The 22,978-nt window shown below is 40.2% G+C and overlaps 1 protein-coding gene across 3 annotated transcripts in view; it reads left to right on the top strand.

Annotated features, from left to right (window-relative positions):
• Positions 1 to 22,978, top strand: part of Cyrib (CYFIP related Rac1 interactor B) — a 118,080-nt gene that overhangs the window by 71,432 nt on the left and 23,670 nt on the right. For all 3 annotated transcript variants that reach the window (XM_051202720.1, XM_051202719.1, XM_051202718.1), the window contains exon 3: positions 12,462 to 12,500. The gene's annotated coding sequence lies outside the window, so the exon portion shown is untranslated. The remainder of the gene's footprint in view (positions 1 to 12,461; positions 12,501 to 22,978) is intronic.

Consider the following 22,978-nt stretch of genomic DNA (forward strand, 5'->3'; position numbering starts at 1 on the left):
TTTCATTATGTATCCCTTTGTTAGTGATCAGATGAATAGTGTTTAAAATGCCTGTTTTAGGGGAAGATCTCTTTGGAGGTTGTTAGTTCTGGTGGTGTTTTTAAATATACAAGACAAATTTTGACATTTTCACTTCTCAACTCTTCTCTAGACATAATTAAATTACTTCCTGTCTGTCTCGCCATAGCAGTTTAACCATAGAGCTCTAGTGTTGCATTTTATTTAATTATGCTGTAGTGTAGCAATCTGTTTACATGTCATTTCATAGACAATGAGCATCTTCAGGGAAGGCAGGTCCTTCTACTCAGCAGTTTGGCGCTGCCTTGCATCTGGTTTATTGGCGAGGCAGGGCCTATATTGATCTTGGTTGGATTTTGAATACTTCATATTTTAGATCATGTAACAAGTCATTTTTATTATTTTGCTGTTGTTTTTATATATTTGTTCTGTGTCTTTTCACTTTGGCTTGCCTGTGGACTGACCAAATAACGTCTTTAAAATAATCTGTTGAGACGTGGCATTTTAAATATTTTTCAATACATTATTTCTTTGATGCTATCAAGACATGCAGTAATACATTGTGGTATTTCCCCAAAGTGATAGTTTGTGGCAATTGAGTTATTTTGGCAGTCTGTCAAAGCCAGCACCTATAAAGCCATTGTGGATACTTCCAACTATTTTACTTAAGGTTTCTTTTTTTTTTTTTTTTTTTTTTTTTTTTTTTCCAGGACAGGGTTTCTCAGTAGCTTTTGATCCTGTCCTGGAACTTGCTCTGTAGACCAAGCTGGCCTCAAACTCACAGACATCCACCTGCCTCTGCCTCCTGAGTGGTGAGATTAAAGGTGTGGGCCACCACCGCCCGGCAGTATTTTTCTACGCAAATCTTTTCAGAAGGATCAGTCTTTGTGGCCTTAAGCAGAGATAAGCTGCAGTTCTCGAAGTCTCTTCTGTCCCGTTGTTTGTGGCAGTGTGTGGCTCATATAGAGTGTCCATGCACACGGGAGAGTGTAGTGTGTCCGTGTGCTTCATAGAGTGCAGTGACAATAACGGACCCTTCATCACAAAGATCAGACGATTTCATTAGTGACTCAGTGTGGACCCTCAGCCTGTACTTGGCATACACCCTTGACTCTGCTTTAGCACTGTCTGTTTTGTGAATTTGTTGTAACTGTAGTCTGTTCCAATAATCTACATGTTGTAGTCAAAGTTCTGTTGCTGTGAAGAGACCATGGACTGGATTACAGTTCAGAGGTTTAGTCCTTTGTCACCATGGTAGGAAGCATGGTGACATGCAGGTAGACATGGTGCTCGGGAGTAGCTGAGATCTGCAAGCAGAGAGAGACAGACATTGGGTCTGGCTTGAGTATTTGACACCCTAAAGCCCACACCTGGTGACACACTTTCTCCATCAAGGCCACACCTCCTAATCCCTATCAAGTAATGTCACTCCCTAATGACCAAACTTTTATATCTGAGCCTATTGGGGCTCTTCATAATCAAACCACTACACTAGTGTTGACAGGTTATTGTGAATTTGATGCTTTCAACATGCATGTAAATATCATTCAACAGTAACTCAGGGGCTTGAAGGGGGCATCCTTGAGCTGTGTGTTTCTGGAAGCTGCTGCTGTATCTGCAGAGGTGTAGATGCTAAGTCAGTATTGCTAATCACAGTACCAACTCATTGAATGCTTACTTTGTATTTTTGCTAACTACTAAAAATGGACTTCAGCTCAGGATAGAGGACTTGCCTGGCCTGGGACTGCAGCTCAGGGTAAAGGATTTGCCTACCTTAGGGCTGACTGCAGCTCAGGGGAGAGGACTTGCCTGGCTTAGGGCTGGCTGCAGCTCAGGGAAGAGAACTTGCCCTGGTTTGAGCCTCAGCACAGCACAGAATTGAGACTGAGATCTGACTGGTATCAGAGCCACCTTTATGTGATACTCTTTCCTTTCTTGTAACCTAAGTACTAAATATTGAGTAGGGTACAAAGAAAATTAAAACTTGAAGATAAGAAAACTCTTTGTATCATTTGAGGCCCATGGATTTCTGGTAACAACAGGACTTCTGAAAGGTAACCATGTCTAGAAGGCTGTGCTGCAAAGTCGTTTTTGCTTGTGTAAGGGAGCTTTGAGCTCAGTGCTATACACAGCTTCCCCCAAAGGAAGCAAGAGTAACCCTGGGACTTGTAACCTGGGCTTATGGAAACAGTGACATACACGGTGGCAGGTGTTCAGCATGGCTCCACTGCCGTGGGGCACAGACACCATGTGATGCTGCCCTCCGTATGGGTTTAAGCTAGTGGAACGTAAGTCAGAGTAGATTTGTGCTGTTTTTAAAACACACATTTAAATAACTTTCATGACTTTGTCTTCATTCAGTAATATGACAGTTGTGATTTGAATGTGAAATGTTAGTGACATTCTTGTCCTCCACAGACTGAGCCCTGGTCCCTGGTTAGGGGTCGTGGGTTAGGGGTGTTCTCGTCCTACACAGACTGAACCCTCGTCTGGGCTTAGGGGTGTTCTTTGAAGAGGTTATGGAATCTTCAGGAGCTGGGATGGTGGAGGTGGATCAGTGCAGGGTAAGGACTGAAGCTGAGGCTTCACAGTCAAGTTCTGACTGTGCACTTATGCTAAGGACAGAGCCTCTCTTGCCACCATGTACTTCTTGCCATCAAGGATTGCACGATTTTAAACCGAGGGAAATAAAAAGTTCCTCCCTTTAGTTGCTTCTGTCCGGCATTTTGTCACAATGAGAAGGAAAGTCTTTGCTTGAGTAAGTGGGGTCTTACTCAAGTAAAGAGCAGCGACAAGAGAGGTAACACAAGTATTTACCAGGTGGAGCGCTTGCTTGGGAATTAGAGATTTCAGTTCTCTGGCAATTGGAGTCAGAGAGCAAGGCTTTTTGAAATCGGGAGTAGATATGTTCTAGAAGGAAGGTGCTCCTGTCCATGAGGAGGGGATGTCCAGACTTTGCGGTAGCTTCGCCTGTGGCAGTCTCTAGAATGTCTTCTAGACCAGTGGTTCTCAACCTCCCTAATGCTGTGACCCTTTAGCACACTTCTTCCCAACCGTAAGGTTATTTTTGTTTCTACTTCATAACTATAATTTTGCTACTACTAGGAACTGTAATGTAAATACCTATATTTTCTGATGGTCTTAGGCAACCTCGACCCCCAAAGAGGTTACGGCTCGCAGGTTGAGAACCAGTGTTCTAAACTATAAACAGTAGTGTATGTTATAGTCACTTGGTCTTAGAGAATGCAGATCCTTAGAAACCAGTAGTAGAATTTAATTGATTGTGATGAGTCTCGGAATTGGTATTCTGAGCAGATTTCTATGTGTTTAGTCCATGGATCATTTGTTTAACTGACAGACATTAAGTAGCATATAAAGCACAGAATCTACTGAGTTCTACTGTCAGTAACCTCTTCATGATACTGTCACTGCAGTCCTAGCCATGGACCTCCATTAACCGTCAAAAAATTGATCCCATCTCTTCAAAATCATCTGCTCTATCCAGGCTCCGGACAGCTACTTTATAGTTACTTTCTGTTGCTGTGATAAAATACTGCAACTAAAGCAGAGAAGAAAGTTTTAGTTTACATTTTAGAGGGATAAGAGTCATAATGGGGACAGCAGATGGCTGGAGTAGGAAGCTGGCTATCACATTTTGTTGGCACATCAGGAGAAAGGGGGGAGAACCAGTAGTGGTGTGGGGCTATAAACACTTGAAGCCTGAGTATATAGCTGAGCATGAAGTAGTCACAAGGTGAGCCATGTTTTAGTTAATAACAGTGGTATGTTTTCTATAGTGAAAGTTTGCAGTCTCAGTGGCTGCTACTTGATATAGTCAGAGTTCTTAGTTGTTTATGTCTGTGAGTGCAGGAGCCGCTGAAGACAGAGGGGGAAGGCTGGGATTCCCTGGAATACCCTTTCAGGAAGTCTGATGTGGGTGCTGGGGATTGAACTGGAACCCTGTGGAAGAGCAGTTAGGTGTTCTTAACTACTGAGCCATCTAGTAGTGTCCGATTTCTGTTTATTCAAATGTCCAGACCACAGATATTTTTCCTATTTTTTGTGGGTATGTATGTTTGAAACTTTTTTTTACAACTGTGGTTCATTTTGGAAAAAAAAAAAAACCATCTTTTCCTACAAGTTAGCAGGTCTTTTTGTATATTAGCTACTGATCCTTCCTCTGTATATGTGTTGCCAGTATCTCATAGCTCAGTGATTTACTATTTGCTTTCTTTAAAGTGTCACGTTAAACAGTTTTTTTTTGTTTGTTTTGTTTTTGTTTGTTTTGAGACAGGGTCTCAACCTTGTATTCCAGGCTTGTTTTAAATTCATTCCTTTTGCCTTAGGCTCTGTCCATGGACCACCATGTTAGTCTTAGAAGTTCTTGATATTATTAGTTTGATAAAATTGATTAGTGTCTTCATTGATGGTCTCTACTTTGGGACCACAAAGAAGCATTCTGTATTTCATTCCAAAAATTGGGGTTTTCCTGTGGGATTAAACCCTATAGGAATTTGTTTTATTTATGGTGTAGTGCAGGGATTTTTTTCTTATGTGAATAACAGCCTTCCCATTTGTGCACCAGTGGCCTCTCTCCAGTGTTTGCACATGGAATGAAGCACATGCTCCCTCCTGCTCTGTATTTGTACACGTGCTTGTCTGGGCTGTGTCCTCTTTCTCAGGAACACATGTTCTTTATGCTAGTCTGCCTTCATACCAGTACTATGATGTCTACTGTAGCTTATTTTGTGTCCTGAAATCTGTTTGGACAAGCTGATACACTTGAGTCCTTGGGCATTTTTGACTGCTCTTAAATTTTTGGTTTTTCATATAAATTTCAGAATATTAAGTTCTACCAAAAATTGGGGGGGGATTTTTCTTAGTAATGTATTTAGCGTGTATGTGGGGGGGATTTTTCTTAGTAATGTATTTAGCGTGTATGTGAGGGGGGATTTTTCTTAGTAATGTATTTAGCGTGTATGTGAGGGGGATTTTTCTTAGTAATGTATTTAGCGTGTATGTGGGGGGGTTTTCTTAGTAATGTATTTAGCGTGTATGTGAATTTGGAAGAATCTATCAGCGTATGTCAGTGCTATCGTAGCCTGTGTTCGGTTGTGAGCATGGCCTTGTCGTTATGTTTTTTTCCATAAAGTAATATTCTATGGCTTTATTTCTATGCAGATACTGCTCAACTTTTGTTAGATCTATTCTTTGTTCTGATTTTAACGCAAATTTGTATATAAAAATCTTTCTCATGTTTCATTTGAGGTAAGCATGGTTGGTTGTTCTTGTATTGGTAGTATATTCATATCAAATGTTTGAGTTCTGAAGTAAGTTTTTTTTTTGTTTTGTTTTGTTTCCTGTATAAGTAGTTCTCTTAGTGGAAAACAAAGTCTCACTTATTTAGAAATGAGTGGGGTGAAGAGATGATTCAGCCATACATGGTGCTCTTACAGTACCTGTTGACGCCCAGGAACTAACTGCACACGTAGAGAACAGGCAAATAAATCACTTCAGTGTTTTTAACCTTTTTCTCTTAACTTTTTACACTGACTGTTACCTCAAATGCAGTGTTGAGTGGGAGGTGATGGCCATGGACAGATGTTCTTGTCTTATTTTAAATTTGAAAGGGAAAGCTTAGATTTATGTTAGGCTTTTGATCGAAGTACATAACTTATTGCTGTAGATTTTATTTTACTTTATATGCTTGGTTTTCTTTAATTTGTTAATTGGCTAAAGATAGTTTGTAGATAGACTGAACTAACTGCATTCCTGAAATAAGCTGTGATCTTTTGTCATGGTTTAAAAACAACCCCCCCCCCCAAAAAAAAACCTTTGAATTATTTTAGAGCAAATTCATTTTTTGCAGGTAGCTATTTATTTGACTTATTCCTAAGTTCACCCTTAGGAAAAAAAGTTCTTTGTATATGGAGTTGAAATTTTTTCCTTTGTCAGTGCCTTTTATTACATAATATTTTTTTAAAAATTGAATTGTGTTTAGATTTTATAAGAGCATTTGAGCATGTAGGAGAGAGAAAATGAGCAACATTGCCATACCTGTTATCTCCTCATTAGTACTAAAGTGATATAGATATGAATACTTTGTTTTGGAATGGATTTTCATTTATTGATACAATTTAATGACAATTTTGTGATATGTATATATTTCTCCTTTTGTTTAGGTATTGTGTTTATATAGTTCATTCAGAAAAATATTGTATAATGTACTGCAGATTATAGATAATTACCTATGATAGTCAAAACTTAGAGTTAAGTTAGTTAGGTTTTCAAGATACACAGAGATGTATTTGAGATAAATAGGCATTCTTCAAACCTTTCAAAGACCTACAGAATATGGCATTTAAAGTGGTTTAGGGTTTTACTTGACAATGAGACATAAATGCTCCTGGTAACACCACTTGCGTCAAAAAGGAAGATGGACATTAAAGAAACACATTATGGAGTTTACTTCCAATATGGAAAGACTAGCCATTTGGACAAGAAATTGCTCTTGTCTGGACTGTTTGACTTTGTGCTATATAAACTGGACATGCAGGGCCCACAAAAAAGTGACTGCTGATTCAAGATGGACATTGCTACAGAGTTCCTGTTTCATGGAAGAGTCTGCGAGACAGTATGCAGGACACAGAGAAAAGTGACTGACAAACTGCGAATACAAGAAGACAGTTTAAAGTTTCCTGCATTGCTGAAGAGTCTGCCAGACACACTATGGCCTATGGGCTGAAGATGGAAGATTACAAAAGAACATTGGGTGACCAGGCAGTGAGTTGTCTCTGTCATTTCTAGAGTTTATATATTATCCTTCTGTGGTCTTTGAAGGAGTTGAAGACAGATAGTTATGGTTATAGTTTTCATTAGTTAGGATTAAAGATAAGTTACTTAGACTTTAGACACACAAAGATAGAATAGATGATGAAATATTTTCTTCAAATATTGCTAAATGTTAATGGACTAAATAGTGTTAACTGTGATTCTTATTTGATAACTGTTATGTGATATATTTTGCTATGTTAAGGTTAAAACCCTTCTTTTTATTTAGACAGAAAAGAGGAGATGATGGGAGATGTCATTCTGTATATGTTTCTCATACTGGTTAATAATAAAGCACTGTTGGCCAATAGGAAAGGAAGATAGGAGGGACTAGGAGACAAGGAGGAAATAGGAAGTAGGAAGGAAGAGTCAAGATGGAGAGTCTGGAGAAAGCAGTATGCCACCGGCTCCCCGGTAAGAGAAATACATAGATCAGCAGAAATGGGTTAATAATTAAGGCAGAGCTAGCCGATAAGAAACAAGTAACCGGGCCAACAGCATTGGATCAAATACAGAGTCTCAGTGTGTTATTTGGGGCTGGCTTGGTGGCGGGACAAGAGCAGGCGGGGGCGGGCTTGGTGGCGGAACAAGAGCAGGTGGTGGGCAGAAAAACCGTACTTGTTACACTAAAGTTTTCAGAATTTGAATTCACTAGCATTTCAGAGCAGCTTAATTTGCTTTCGTGGGAATATATCTTAGTTATGCTTGGTCTGATTGGAGTACCTCCTTCATAAACCATTGGGTAAATAAACCATTTGGTTTATTGTTGATATCCTAAAACATTCCTTAGTTGAAGTTATCAGAAAAGTCCCACTGTACAGCATCCATACGCCTGTAGTCCCAGAGCTGGAAAGGCAGAGCCAGGAGGGTGCCTGGGGCTTATTCAGGCTGTAAATAAAATCTAGATTGTGAAGATTGTATAGTGAATGGGGTAACTTGGCAAATTATGTGAAGTCTTTATGTATTTATTTTATATGTGTGTTTACTATTTTACCTACCTGATCTAAGTTATTATAATTTTTCCTTCTGACTATGAATATTAAGGAGCTACTAACAATTATAGTCTTTACTTTTCATTTAAATTTATTTTTTTTTTGTGTATGCCAGACTTATGTGCATCACATATGTGTAGGAGCCCATGGAGTTCAAAAGAGGGTGTTGGCCCTAAAATTGGTTGTGAGCCGCCATGTGCCTGTTGGGAACCAAACCCTGATCTTCTGTAGGGCCAGTAAAGCACTCTCAGCCACTGAGCCACCTCTCCAGCACTGACTTAGTTTTTAAATGACTGATAATAGCTACCGGTTATAAATGATCATCCTTCAAATGTTAATATATTATTCCGCTAGTAATAATAAGATAATATTTTTGAGAATTCTGAGAAACAAGTTGTAATCCACCCACAAATATATTGGCTGCAAAGAGTCTGTTTACCATGAGATTATTCTAGCCTGACTCATTAAAGAAATTTTTCCTTTTATTGCACAGACACAATGCCCTTCTCCTATAGAATATTCGTGGACTCTGTTTCCTTTACCATCTTTTCTAACTCCTAGCCATTCTGCAAAGTTCACCTTAAGCTGAGCGTTGGTTCAAGAGGCAGAGGCAAGCGGATCTCTGAGTTTGATGCCAGCCCAGTCTTTAGAAAGAGTTCCAGGACATCCAAGGCTACACAAAGGAGCCCTGTCAAATCAAACAAACAAAACCCTGTAAAATTCATGAGGCACCAGAAAATCTCCTGCTCCCTACCTTCCGTGCCTTACCTCTAAGTATAATTCAGACACACTTTTGTCTTGTGTGCCAGAGCACTTTATGAAGCCGTTTCTCAGAATACACTTTTACCTTTTATATTTGAACTTTCGTAATAAAGTGTGCTCTGATTCTTGAGAGCTCAGTTGTTATCAGAGTAAACTTTGATTTTTTTTTTAATGGCTATATATAATGGAACATTTTCTAATTTCTCTCTGTATGAATCCTTCTCATCTATTCTGTTTCTTATAAAAATTTTATAGGTTGGTGTCTTAGTTAGTTTTCTACTATTTGAAACACCATGACCAAGGTATCTAATGAAAGAAGGCACTTAATTTGGGGCTCACAGTTTCAGGAGGTGGTAGAGTCCATGACTGTCATGGTGGGGATATGGCATTGGGCAGGTGGGCAAGGCCTTGAAGCCATCCGTATCTGAGAGCTTATATCTATCACGAGCATGGAGCAGAGAGAGGAAGAAAGAGGGGGAAAGGGTGTGGGCAGACTTTGGTTTACACAGTGACATCCCTCCTCCAACAAGGCCACACATCCTAATCCAGGGGCTGCTCTTATTCAAACCTCCACAATTAGCGTAATCCTTCCCCCCTCTGAACAAGTTTAGGGTATTTTATGGTATTGTCAGATTTTGAAACCTGGTCATTGAGCAAATGCTCTGTTCTGAGATCATTTTGAAAGTGGTTTCATGAACCAATTCAGTTATGTTTGATCTTGGACCTAGGTTTTGTAGCCAGTTAGCCAGTTATTGAATGCTGTGTAGTTCTGATACAGTGACTGAATGCTCTCAAGTCACAGCTTATATTTCTTTTATCTTTTCCTGGAAATACTTAGAAAGCCTCCAGGTTTGTAGATATTAAATGATGCTTGGGTTACTCAATTTGAATGTTACCTAATGTTAGTTTTGGCTTGATGTTTTATTCTAAAGGTGAATGATTATAATTGTTAGTATCTCATTAGGTACTGGTTTATGAAGAACTTGATAATGTGACCTGAAAGGTCCTCATGGTTATGTGGTACTTACTGGTTTGTCCCTGTGTCTCATTAGAGTGGCTAGCCAGGCCACTTACTTCTGGGTGGGTGTAGTAGTCACTAGGGAAAGTAGTTAGCTTTTGCAAGAAAAATAAATTAAAAAGCTGTTCATTCCACAGTATTAATAACATTGACCCAAGAAGCATTTTTGTGGATAGCCACGGTGATGTTAGTATTTGATCATGAATGACTCACATATGTAGAGATGGAAGTGAATGATTTAGGATTAATACGCTATTAAAATTTAGACAGTGTGAAGTTATAAAACAGAAATTTCAACTTAATAACTAAATGTAGTTTGCAGAGTTGTTTTGGGGTTGTTTGTTTGTTTACTTATTGCCTTACTGAGTTGTTTGGTTGCTGCAAATAAAATTTGTTGTGTGTGAATATCTGACAACATTTTTAGGTGTGCATGTTAACAGCAGTGGCCTCTTTGGATAAAGCATGCACATGTGCTTGCCCTAGTTTTCCCTCTATCTAGGGTGGCCCCAGCTCTGTTTTTTTTTTTTTTTTTAACCTTTCTGACTTATGTAGGACCTCAAGAGTTTGTAGATTTAATACAACTAATGGGGTGAGGCTTTTAGATTAGAACATGTTGTGTGGAGAAAGAAGTGGAAGAATCCAAACTTTTTAAACTGAGATCCTGGAAAGGCAGTGTCACTTGAGATGAAAGCTGCTTCAAGTACATGAGATTTGAGTAGGAATAGTTCGGTTTGGGACATGGAAAGTTTGAATGTCCCTTAGAGAAACTGACTAGTAGTTAGAAAGGCCAAACTTGAACCGTCTAGCTAGCTATTAATAAAGCTGTGAGACAGAATGAGATCTTGGAGGAAGCAACGGACCAGGACTGCCCTGGTACGTCTGTTTCAGGAGTGAGGAGGACTGTCCTTGATGTCACAGATTTAGTAGACTAATGCCCTGCTGTCATCTCGGAAACAGCCCAAGCTTAGTGGGGCTCTGTTACTGACAAATCGCTGGGCGGTGGGAACAGTGAAATGGGAGCTCGGGCCATGCAAAGATGCTTTATTGAGTAGGCCATCTTTGTGAGCGACTGACTTGTTCTTGAGGAAGCCCTTTGATAAGACAGGAAAACTGCTTTCAGATAGGAGCCAGAGAGTATTTATCTACCAGCTCTCCTGTCCTGTTGGTCAAAAGTTGGCCATAGTGTTAACACTTTAAGTTGTATACTTGCCTATCTCTTTGCATTCAGACATCTATGGGCATCTCTTAGACAAATCCCACAGCAGTCAGTGAGCCACAGAGAATTGGCTGAGATTTTACTGGAGTGAGAGTGTAGTGCCCAAGAGTTGTCCTGTGTTGCCTACTCTCTGTGCTGTCTGTTAGGTGCTGCTCATAATCCCTATGGATGACTACCAGGAGTCAGTCAGTAGAAACCGCTCATCCCCATATTTATTCTTGGTCTTGATTTTGGTTAGCGCCTTAGTAAGCTTTGTCCTGAGTGACCTGGCCTTCTTACTCAAGGGTCCAGTGCCTTCAGTTGATTCATCCTTTCTGCAGCATAGTTGCAGTAGCTGCATTCTTGTTTGCATTGTGACGTGGCATCCATTGGGCCTTACAGTGTTTAGGGTTAGTTTCCGGCCCCTCCTCTACATCTTAGAGTTGTGTAGCACTCTCCTGTGTCACCTGGAAGACGACCTTCTCTTTTCCACTCCTGGCCTTAAAAGGGGGGATGGGGCAAACAGAAGGCTGACCTGGGGACTTGCATGAATGGACTTTATTGCTCCCATCTGTAGACTCATTACAAAGAAATCAGATGAGACACATTTCAAATGTAGAGGCCAGTATTGAACATAAGATCATTTGCCATCTGGGAAGACAACTGCCAAGGTGCTACCCAGAAATATTCATTGAAAATTGTGTTTGTTCAATCTGGGTCTCCTGAGTTACAGAATAAACAATTAAAGGAAAGAAATTTAGTTTGCACATAAAAGTGAGTAGTTACATTAGTCAGATAATTTTACATGTGAAGTAAGCAGTTATATTTGTTATCTTACAGGCGTTCTTGGTCACAAATTTATAAGTCATTTTAAAGTGGTAAGACCCATCTTGAAAACACTTTGTGGCTTACTTTGGTTTTGCCAAATCTGCCAGTAGCAAATGATTGGCAGCTAACCATAGAATGTGAGTTTTAGCACCTTGAATAGACTGGTATTGAAGACTGTGTCACCAGGTAAACTTCCTTCATAGTAAGAAGATAGAAATAAATCCCTTTGACCCCAGTGATAAAGATACAGATAACTGTGGATTGTCTTTCTCTTGTTAACCTTGTCATACTCGGAAGAATTATCCTCTTGATTTCCTGTTTGCCTTTGAATGCACTGAATGCTTCATCCTTGCTCTTTTACCATTTGTTGGTGTTCTTTTAGGGCTAATACCAAACTTTACTCGAGGTAGGTCTTTCATAAAGAGTGGTTGGATTCATCCCAGGAAATACGTATGTCACAGTATTTCGTGAGCGTGTGGTGTGTATATGTAATATATGTGTGTGTTTGTGTCGGTGCTTGTGTGTACATGTGAAGGTCAGAGGTTGGCTAATTTTCCTTACTGTGTGTGGTGGGGAGATCTTTAACTGAACTGAAGCTCTGTTGGGTAGGCTGGCAAGCCAGTGACCTTGGAAGAATTTGTCTATCTCTGTGTTCACTTCTGATTCTGAGGTGATAAGGGATGTACTGCCATGTTTGGCTCTTTATGTGAGTCTGGGGACCATGGGGTACTTATGGGTGCAGTTAGCTGTATTGACTTGAAAGTACAATGATGTTTTAGACTCTCTTCCTTTTTTCTTTCTTTCTTTCTTTAAACAGATAGAAGGACAAGAACAGAATCACCAGCACTGGCTGAAGGTAAATATGTCTTTGGGGGAAATGATTATTGAAACATAAGTTAAAAATTATTTAAATATAAACTACATTAAGTAAATGCAATTTGGGGAAATGGTTTCTTAAATATTGAATTGCTAAAAGTATATAGATAATACTGTAGTTTCTGGCTTAGAATAGGGAGTAAAGGGGAACATGTAAACTAACAAAAACTTTTACATACAACCCTTTCAAATAGGATATATATATATATATATATATATATATATATATATATATATAGGATTCCTTTCTCCGTTGTTTATCTGTAACCAGTAGGACTCATCGATAAAAATTCAAGATATAAGTTTAATAGTATAAAGAGAGGGAGGAGAGAATTTGAGCCCTTTACACTGGGAACTAGAAAGAAAGATACTTGAATATGTTATCTTAATTAAGTACGACTTCTACCTTGTTAATTTTAGTCCTTTAAAGAATGTCAGGTTTCAGTGACCTGTCCCAGCATGTGAAAGAAGGCACTTCACAGACTCTGAAACCTGAGTTGGCTGGAGTTCCAGAGGACTGATTACAACAAGTGGTCCTCTGACCTTTGTGTGCCCACTCAAACATGCATGTGTACATGTACACATACATATTAAATAAATAGCAAAAGTTAAGTAAATGTATTTTCAAAATCTTAGCAGCAATGAATCCTAAACAAACAATTGCCATTAGAGTAGACATGCCAGTTCTCATGAGGACCTCTCAGAGCTGTTATTTTTCCTCCTGATCTCTGTGTCACCGGTTGTTACACTAAGAGCATCTTTGATAATATATAAAACAATTGTGAACTCTGTTCCACAGTAATGGTTCTAATGACTCAGGATTGTGTGAGGAGGCCAGTTCAACTGAAACACAGTCACAAATACTAGAAATGCAGATTTACGATAGGTTAATAGGTCCTCCTTCTTCCAGAGAACAAGCATTAGAACAGTGGTTCTCAGCCTGTGGGTCATGACCATTGGGGGGGGGGGAGTGTCAAATGATCCTTTCACAGGGGTCACAGGGCACAATGCAGATATTTACATTATGATTCATAATTATAGCTAAATTACGGTTTTGAAGTAGCAGTGAATATAATTTTATGGTTGGGGGTCACCACAGCATGAGGGGCTGTATTAAAGGGTTACAACATGAGGAAGGACAAGGGCCCCTGCTTTAGAACAACTGCTAGCCACTGGCACCTATTTGAATGAATATAGTTGTAATATGAAAATACCTGTAATTTTACTTAGTAACAAGTTCATGGAAAGAAAGTACTTCTACTATAGCTTGTTGACTACAATATTGATTGGAAGACTTCGATGGAGAATTCAGTAAAACATTTCCTGTTCAGTTTCATAAATCATTGAATTCTCTCTGGACTCCAAAAACAATGGAAAACCACATCCTCCTTCCTTTCTCATCCTCCATCACTGAGTGTAGTTTTTCTGGTATTATATAGCTGATCTTGCCCCTGGTATGGCTCTACAAGACTGTAAACATAGCACTCTGGAGGCTGAGGCAGGAGCATGGCAAGTTTGTGGCCAGCCTGAGTTATGTAGAGAGACCTTGTCTCCAGTAAAGTAGTGTGTGTGTGTGGGGGGGGGGGGGAGACAATCCCTTTGAAATACCCTGACAGTATAAGATAGAAGTTTGTGAAATAGTTTGAAGAGGCTTCTGTTCGCTGGTCAGTGACAACAGAGGCAGCAGCCTCTGGAAAATAGCACTTGATAGGCATTTGCAGATGTAGGGATGGCAGGTCTATGGAGTCTGGTGGTCTCCAAGGGGCCAGGGTTGGGTATTGAGTTTTGACCTATGCTGTGGTAACACTGAGCACTTGCTCTAAGTGTCCTCTGGCCTCAGTGCTCCATTTCAGAGATGTTCCCCAAAGCTGCAGTCCCAGGGTTGACAAAAGTGTCTCTGGTTCTTAGTTCCCTTTCATAAGGTTCAGGAGTTGAGTCACCCCACCGTTTCACACGCCCTTATGTGTGTGCATGCTTTTATCCTTCCCCATTCATGGCCTTTCCTCTTTTATCCCTCCCAGCAACTGTGGACATGTGGCAGAAATATTAAAGCAGTAAGTGAGTTGAGTTTTGGCTTATATAAATATTTCTCACTTAATGCTTGGGAAAATTTAAAGGCTATAACTACTTATGGCAATCTTTGTTAACTTTATATGATATATACTCAATGCATTTGGCCTTATAATGGTTTTAAACCATTTAAGATTCTATTCTGCTAAGAGAATACTCTGTGTAAATCTGACTTTAAAAAAGACAAACCCACCAGCATTTACATTATCACTTTAAATGCTTCAGAGTTGGAGGCTAACCTGGCTACATGGTGAATCCTGTTTCAAATAAAATAAAATAAAATTTATCCAGGGGATTTGTTTGTACTCTTCAAATGAAGTAAAACAGTATTTTAAAAACTGATATAATAAAAAAAAATGTATTTGTAATTACCACCTGTTTGGCAAAATAAGCATGAAATGGATGGGATCACCAGAGTCTGATTATCATCACCAGCAGTAGTGCTCCGTAGTATGGAAGATTATTCAGGTACTTAGCATAAATGCTCCATACGTATGGAAGATTATTCAGGTACATAGCATAATATCATATTACCAAGCAGAGATGAGTACGTGAACTTTTTTGTATTTGTATTTTGTTTGATTATGATGAGCATGGGGGAATTATATTTAGGAGAATGATTTTTAACCTTTAAGTGTAAGAACAGGAGAACCAATTTCACTGTGCTAACCCCCTTGAGTACAAGTTAAGGACTTTCTAGCCCCTGTAACAATCATTCTTTCTGCGGAAGGCTTTTTTCCCTCCATTATTTTTGAATTTCACTCATTACACCAGCATTTAGTAGATAAAGTACCTGTGTCATCTGTAGGACAGTTTGGGTTTTTCAGTTCACAGTCACACCATGGAAAGATTGCCTTCCATTGCGTCTTTAGTCTAGAGTGGTAAAGAAACTCTTTATCTTTATGGTAAGCATCCCCTAAACATACAAGCTTTGCTCTTTGAAAAGCCAACCCTCATAATTACTAGTTAGGAGACGTTTATAAGTGGGTGTGTGTAGCAGTCTGTCCACTTCCTTTTCACATATTTGAAGGTACGTCAAGTACTCTTCAGTAGTTGTGAGGAAAGGGTAGCCTCTGAGAACTGGAGCAAACAGAAATTCATATGTGAGGGGTTTCAGCTCAGTATGCAGATTCCATGATTCTTGAGGCCCCCAAAATTGGCTAAAAGCTAAAATTTAAGTTCTACAAAGAAAGATAGTTAATCAGCAGCTGGATACCTACTTGAATGTGATAGGAGAAGTTGAGATTAAGGTAAAATTAGCTATGATTGAGCCTCCAATTTTAGCCTGGATGGTCCCTTCCCTGGTGTAAGATTTTCTTACTTACTGATAACTAAATACATGTAAAACTATTTTATGTGATATCTTACTGCTTACAGGGACATTAATGTGAGAACCCTCAGTCTACATAGAAAACAAGGGATGCCTGATTTAGGAGACTATTTGCCTTTTCATTGAAATGAAGACAAGACAGTGGAAGCTCAAATCTGAAAGTCATGTTTCAGATCTGGGGGCTCACTAGCACTGGACTTACATTCCTACTTAGGGACTTGTGGCAGATTTCCTAGCTCCTCTGTCATTCCCCCAAAAGATTGAGGGTGTGGCGTGGAATTGTAATGTCTTTGTAGCCCTAATTCTCCATGAAAAAACTAAAACATAGTGCTCTTTTTGATAATGTTGATGTTAAGGGCTTTGGCCTTTGCTCTAATGTTTACAAACATGAAGCCACCATTGAAGATGATGAGTTCAGTGATGGTAACCAGCTTAGTGTCTTAGCAGTAAACATTAGCCTTCCAGCCTCATTCTTGATTTCCCTAATGTTTGTGGTGTTTATTTTTGAATTGTAGTCTTATCGGTCACACAGTTTATAAGCTTATTCCCTGATTTACAAATTTGCACTTTGTTTTATGGGATGACCATCATTTAGGTATTTGCTTTTATGATGATTAAGTTTTCTTGACATATTCATCAAAAAGTGAATTAAAATTATTTATTATTGAAATTGGCTGTGTGTCTGCTATATAGCAGTTTGAAACATGAAAAGGATGAACACTGCTACAGTTTTGCTCAACTTTGCTGTGAATTACATTGAGGAAGTAACATGTTTTGTAGTTTATAAACCACTCTAGAGGATACAAAGAACTTATATATAGACCAGTCCTGATAAAAATGCCATTCAAATGCAGAAAGAGAAATTATAGACCAATCTTACTTACATCTAAAGTGGAACATTAGGAGGCAAATCTAGAGCCAGGCATGATAACTCACACTTGTAATCTCACCCCTCAGGAGACTAAAGGAGGAGGATCCTGAGTTAGAGGCCAGCTTGATCCATCTAGTGAGACCCTGTCTCTCAGCAAGCAGAATAGCACAAAAAGCAAAGACTGAATACTGAATCTAAGAGTACAACATAGACACTTTAAAAATGGTTTCATGCTAGAGAATTCAAAAGCTGTTTAGCAGTAGAAAACGAATTAAAATAATTTACTATATTCATAGATTAAGTGACAGTGTGGTTGACATTGTAAGATGACAGTTCTGCCTCAGTAAAGTGTATATTGAATATAAAGAAGTCACAGTCTCTTTGGGATTTTGTAGGGTTAGAGTAAAAGAGGCTACTTTGTCAGTATGTGTGGGTACATGTTCAGCTTCAGATCGCGCTCCTCAGATGCCATCCACCTTGAGTTTCAGAACCAGATCTCATTGGCCTGGAGCTTGATGTAGGTTCACTGTCTGACCAGTGAATCCCACAGATCAGATCTGCCTTTTTCTACTGTCTGTGTCCAGCTTTTTTACCTGAGTTCTGGGGATCTGTCTTACTATCCTATTGCAGTAACCATGCATGACCATGACCATGACAACTCTTACAGAACTAAACATTTAATTGGGGCTGGCTTACACTCATAGGTTTTCATTATCATCATGGTAATTTGAATTGTTGCAGCCCACAGACGTGCTGGAGAGGCAGCTGCTGAGAGCTCTTCATCCAGATGGGCAAGCACCAAGAAGGAAGAGAGTAACACTGGGCCTGGCTTGAACATTTGCAAACTCAGAACCCGCCCCTAGTGACAAGGCCACACCTCCTAATACTACCCCCTAAGCATTGAAATACATGAGACTCTGGGGTCCACTCACAGGTTCAAACTGAGGTCCTCATGCTTGGGTGGCAAGCACTTTACTGACTGATATCACCCCAGCCCACTTCAGGACTTGTGGAGAATTTGACAGTCACACCGAGAATTATGGGACAGAAATAGTTGAGGCGATTCTGAAGAATTGCTGCTTATAGAATAAGCACTGACTACACAGAAAAGGTTTTGATAAGTTTAGCCGTTTCTATAAATGACATGTGAGCAAAGGTGAGAAATGTTAGGCTAATGAGGAAGATTCCCCTGGATTATAAGCATCAAAAACTAATATTGTAGAAATATTTTGTATGTAGAATTTTAAAAGTTCAGTTGGAAGGGAAAATGGCAGTAGACAGCGTTGAGTTAAGAAAACAGCTCAACCTGGGAATTTTAAATCAATGTGATACAGAGGATTGGTTGCAGAGGTGTCAGAAAGACTGGAACAGTCAGAGAGACAGATGGAATAAGAGTAGTGAGTGGAAAGCAAGCCATGCCTTCTGGTACAGGCCTTCAATTGCAGATTTCCGGGAAGCTGAGGCAGGAGCACTGGGGAGAAGAGCAGGCTGGGCTGGAGATTGTGCCTAGCATGCACAAAGCTCTAGGTTCCGCTTTGCTCCCTCCTATTGAAAAGGGAAAGCTAAAGACAGTCTGCCGCCACCCTCCCATTCCCACTATTCAGCAGCTGCCAGCCTGTCTGGCTGGGCGCTTTCCTTTTCCTCCTGCCTTCTTTTTTACCTTCCATTGCCTTCCATGGGCATAACCTAGCAGAAATTGGGCTAGGAGGGATTTAGGGGAAATGTCATACACAGATTGTCAGCACTGTGGTTAAAAAAAGAAAGCCATAGTGGCAGTACAGCTTGTAAGTCTCAGCCCCATGAGTACAGATGGATGGACTGTAAATACAAAAAGAGGGACATATTTTTATAAATAGAATATTTTTATATTTTTATAAATAAAATAGAAATCATCTATGATTTGTAGCATATATTTTGGAAGTAGGGTGGGTACCTGAATTCTGACCAAAGCTTTTTGGTTAGGAATATATGAATGAAGCCTGTGTGCCTGTAGTGCCTGACCACATTTTAAATACTTTTAGTTATTAGTAAATACAAAAGAAACCTACGTTATTTGTACATAAGAACCTAAAAGTAAGAGAATCCCTTGAATCTACCAATAATTGAAGAACTTGAACATTATAGGAACCTTTTGAGTTGTCCAGTGTTAACGATTATCCTCCCAAATAGCTACTGTATGTATTATGTCTTTTAATTCAGTCCCATGGAATTTGCTGTTGTTTCTCACTCATCGAAGTAATCTGTAGCTAGAGTTGGTTTATTTGTACTGTTATAAGTCTTTGGTACATACAGCACATGAGCCTTATATTGAACAGCAAACGCTTTCGTAAAGTAGCCATAGCAGTTACAATTCATTGGCTGCCTTGCCATTGCTCAGCAGTACCAGTCTTGTAGTATATACTAGGATACTGTGTTTCCAGATCAGTCATCATTAAAATTGTTGGCATGTATTTATTTTACAGTGTGCCATACAAAGGAATCCATATTTCATTGAATAACGCTACTTCCAAAAAAATAAAGGTGACATTTTCATACTTAAATAGGTCAGAATACTACTCATAATATGAGTAGTATGAATTAGACATCCTTTTGAGTTCCTGCAATGAAATATAATTATGTAACTATTACTGTTAGGAATTCAGAAAGGGTTAAGTTTAAGAAAATGAATATTGAATAGTGTAATTGTTTAATGAAAATATATATTTTCAAGAGGAATCTTGAGCAGTTCCCTGACGCAGCATTTTGAATACCCTTGTATTGCTTACTTATACTATCTTGGTGGGTTACAATGGCTGAAGGCCATTGCTGTCTAACTCAGATGCTATGAAAATGTGATGCAATGTCGTGGTTGTGGTTCACTTCTACTTCCATGAACTGATCTCTCAGTTTATTATATTTCTTACACATGACTCCATGTCCTTATGAGTACATTTATATAATTGAATTGTCTTCATTGTAAAATATCAAGTTGAAAGTATCCACTAGATGTCACCATAGCAAAGATACAGTGCATGTGCTGTGCAGATGAAATAGTGGAGGGCACAGTTTTACAAGTAAACTTACTTTAAATGAGTTTACACACATTGTAAGACACTCAGGATAAAAAGTCAACTTTCCCATTTTAATTCTTTTTACCATATTAAATTAAAATATTTTAATCTTGTCATGGTGAGAGTTTATTTACTACAATGGACACTTAGTACTTTGTTGTGAGCTACCAGGTGGGTACTGTGAGTTGAACCTCAGTACTCTGGGAGAGAAATCTGTGTTCTTAACTGAGCCATCTCTATAGTCGCTGTCACATTGCTGTATAGGACTTGATAAGGGTTTAGATTTTATGTTATGACAGGAAGCTGTTGTGTAGTTTTATAAAGAGAAAAAGACACATGGTCTGATATATGTGTGTGTGATGTTTGTATGTATGTATTTAAATGACCAGTTTGTCTTTTAATAAGAGATTGTCCGAAGAGAAAAATGTAGAATCAGGGCAGCCACTTAGGGTCCTTGAAAAATAATCTTATCAAGAAGCAGTAGTGTTGAGGACCAGGATGGTGAGCAGTAAGTCTGTCATTCATTAGGCTTGTGACAAGAAACTATATTGATAGTGTCAGTATGACAGCTGCTTCTGACAAGGACATCTTTATTGTCATGATGGGTGTAAGAGTCAGATAGGAATCGATTGGAAGATGGGGAGTTGGAAACGTGGCGAAGGCTGCTGGCAGTCGGTGTACTTGCCAATCCTGTTGTAGAGAAGATAGGGAGCAGACTGCATTACTGAAACAGACAGGATATTGTGACCTATGCAGAGCCAGGGTTCAGAAGAAATAGGTGCAAGGGGAGGAGCCTGATGTTACTAATAAAGCAAGTACACATGAACAGCTTCGCCTCATTCAGTTCTTCCCTTAAAGCAGAACTATACTTGGAACAAAAGGCTAGGAATTGGAGCTAAGAAACCTTGTTACAGTGTTAAAGGTTGTGATATCACAAAGTGTGGTGTGTGTGCACATGGGGAAGATGGGGAGACATTGGATGTCTTCCTTTAACCCTCTCCTCCTTAGTGTTTGTCAGGGTCTCTCACATGAATCACTATTCTTACCCTGTTTGACCAGCAAGTTCCTGGGATCCACTGGATCCACCCCTTCAATAATGGAATCATAGGCACTTGCAAGTGAAAAATGGAGTAAGGTCATTTCTTGCATGGGAGAATGGGTCAGGTTTGAGGAATATGTATGTGTGCATATGTATGTGTGCATGCATGCATGATGTGTATATATAGAGTTTGGGTAGTCCCTTGGGGATAGGTACTTTGAGGACAATTTAGTATTTATGGTTATACATTGAAAGCTGCAGTTGTCAACCAACAGTCCTTTTGCCTCCTGAGAAACACTTGTCATGTTTGGAGACGCCTGTGGCCATCCATAGTGAATGGGCATTGGGCAACAGTTGTTCTAGATCAATCATTTTCTCCCAGAGATAATTTTGCCCTGAGGAGACATTTGGGGGATGGTTTGGATTACCACATTGTATGTTTGGAAGTGTTCAGTTTGCAACTGGTTTCTAGTGGGTTGAACCTGAGGATGCTGCTAAATATGCAAATTGTAAGATAGTCCTCAGTAACTGAAGAAAACCCAGCCAAAAGGTGCCAGGCTTGAGGAACACCATGCCAGATAAGCAGGCACTTTTCAAAGCAAGCATTGACATTAGGGTAAAAAGGCTCGGCATCCTACATCATCACACTGGGGAATGAGTTGGTCAAGACCAGGTATATCCCAGTGGTTCCCTTCCTTCTCCCTCCTGTATTATTATGATGGTGATGTTTCAGAAAGACTGATGTTAAAATGGATAGTTGAAGACTGTGGATTAGTTAGGGTTCCGGTTTTAGAGGGTTCGTGGCAGGGTTAGCAGTGGCAGTGCAGGTGGAGCAGGGTGCCAAGGGCTCACATCTTGGATTGAAAGTAGAAAGCAGGGAGAGCGAATGGGAGTGGTATGTGACTTTTCAAACCTCAGAGCCCACTCTCATTGACATACTTCCTCAGGTAAGGGCACACACGTCTCCTAAGCCCATCCTAACAGCATCACCAACTGGGAAACAAGTATTCAAATATCTAAGCCTCTCAGGGACATTCTCACTTAAACCACTATTTTATGTCAAAAGGAACAGAGCCACGTTTAGCCCTCTCTCCTCCTCCTTCTCTTTCGTCTTCCCCCCTCCCTTCCTCCCCTCCCTCCTCCCTCCCTCCTTCCCCCTCCCTTCCTCCCCCTCCCTCCTCCCTCCCTCCTTCCTCCCTCCTTCCCCCTCCCTCCTTCCCCCCTCTCCCCTCCCTCCTTCCCTCTCCCTCCATCCTCCCCCTCCCTCCTTCCCCCCTCTCCCCTCCCTCCTTCCCTCTCCCTCCTTCCTCCCTCCTTCCCCCTCTCCCCTCCCTCCTCCCTCCTTCCCCCTCTCCCCTCCCTCCTTCCCCCTCCCTTCCTCCCCCTCCCTCCCTCCCCCTCTCTCCTTCCCCCTCCCTTCCTCCCCCTCCCTCCTTCCCCCTCCCTTCCTCCCCCTCCCTTCCTCCCCCTCTCTCCTTCCCCCTCCCTCCTTCCCACCCTCTCCCCTCCCTCCTTCCTCCGTCCCCCTCCCTCTCTCCTTCCTCCCTCCCTTCCTCCCCTCCTCCTCCCTCTCTCCCTGTTCCTCCTCCTCCTCCTGCTGCTCCTATTTGGAGTAATTTGGATTTGATGGTTTAGGGAAAATATTTACCTTTTCCTTGGATATGAAAGTTTGGCATTAGAGTATATGGCTATCCTGTCTGACATCGTTAATTCCAGGCAGCCAGGACTACATTGTGAGATCCTTTCTCAAAAAGAAACAGCTTGGTATTAAACTTTTTATAATGTATAAAATAATTACAATGAACTATTAAAAATTTTCTTCCATTTTGTGTGAAACATCTTTAAAAAATCATAATGCTGAACATTATTGAACAAGACATTCAGTGAAATAGAAATAGTGTAAACCAAAAGTTAGCTCTGGGGATGTGCTTGCCTTGTAAGGGTGTGAGTCCCCAGCGTTCACGTAAAAGCTGGTTGCAAAAGCATGCCGCTGTAATTCCTGCACTGTAGAGGTAGGAACAGGTGGGTCCTGGGAGCTCTGGCTAGCCAGCCTTACTGAATAGTGAGTGAGTCTGGGTTCAGTGGAGGACCATGTCTC

This window comes from Phodopus roborovskii, unplaced genomic scaffold, assembly GCF_943737965.1.
Source record: "Phodopus roborovskii unplaced genomic scaffold, PHOROB, whole genome shotgun sequence".
In the NCBI taxonomy this organism is placed as follows: Eukaryota; Metazoa; Chordata; class Mammalia; order Rodentia; family Cricetidae; genus Phodopus; species Phodopus roborovskii.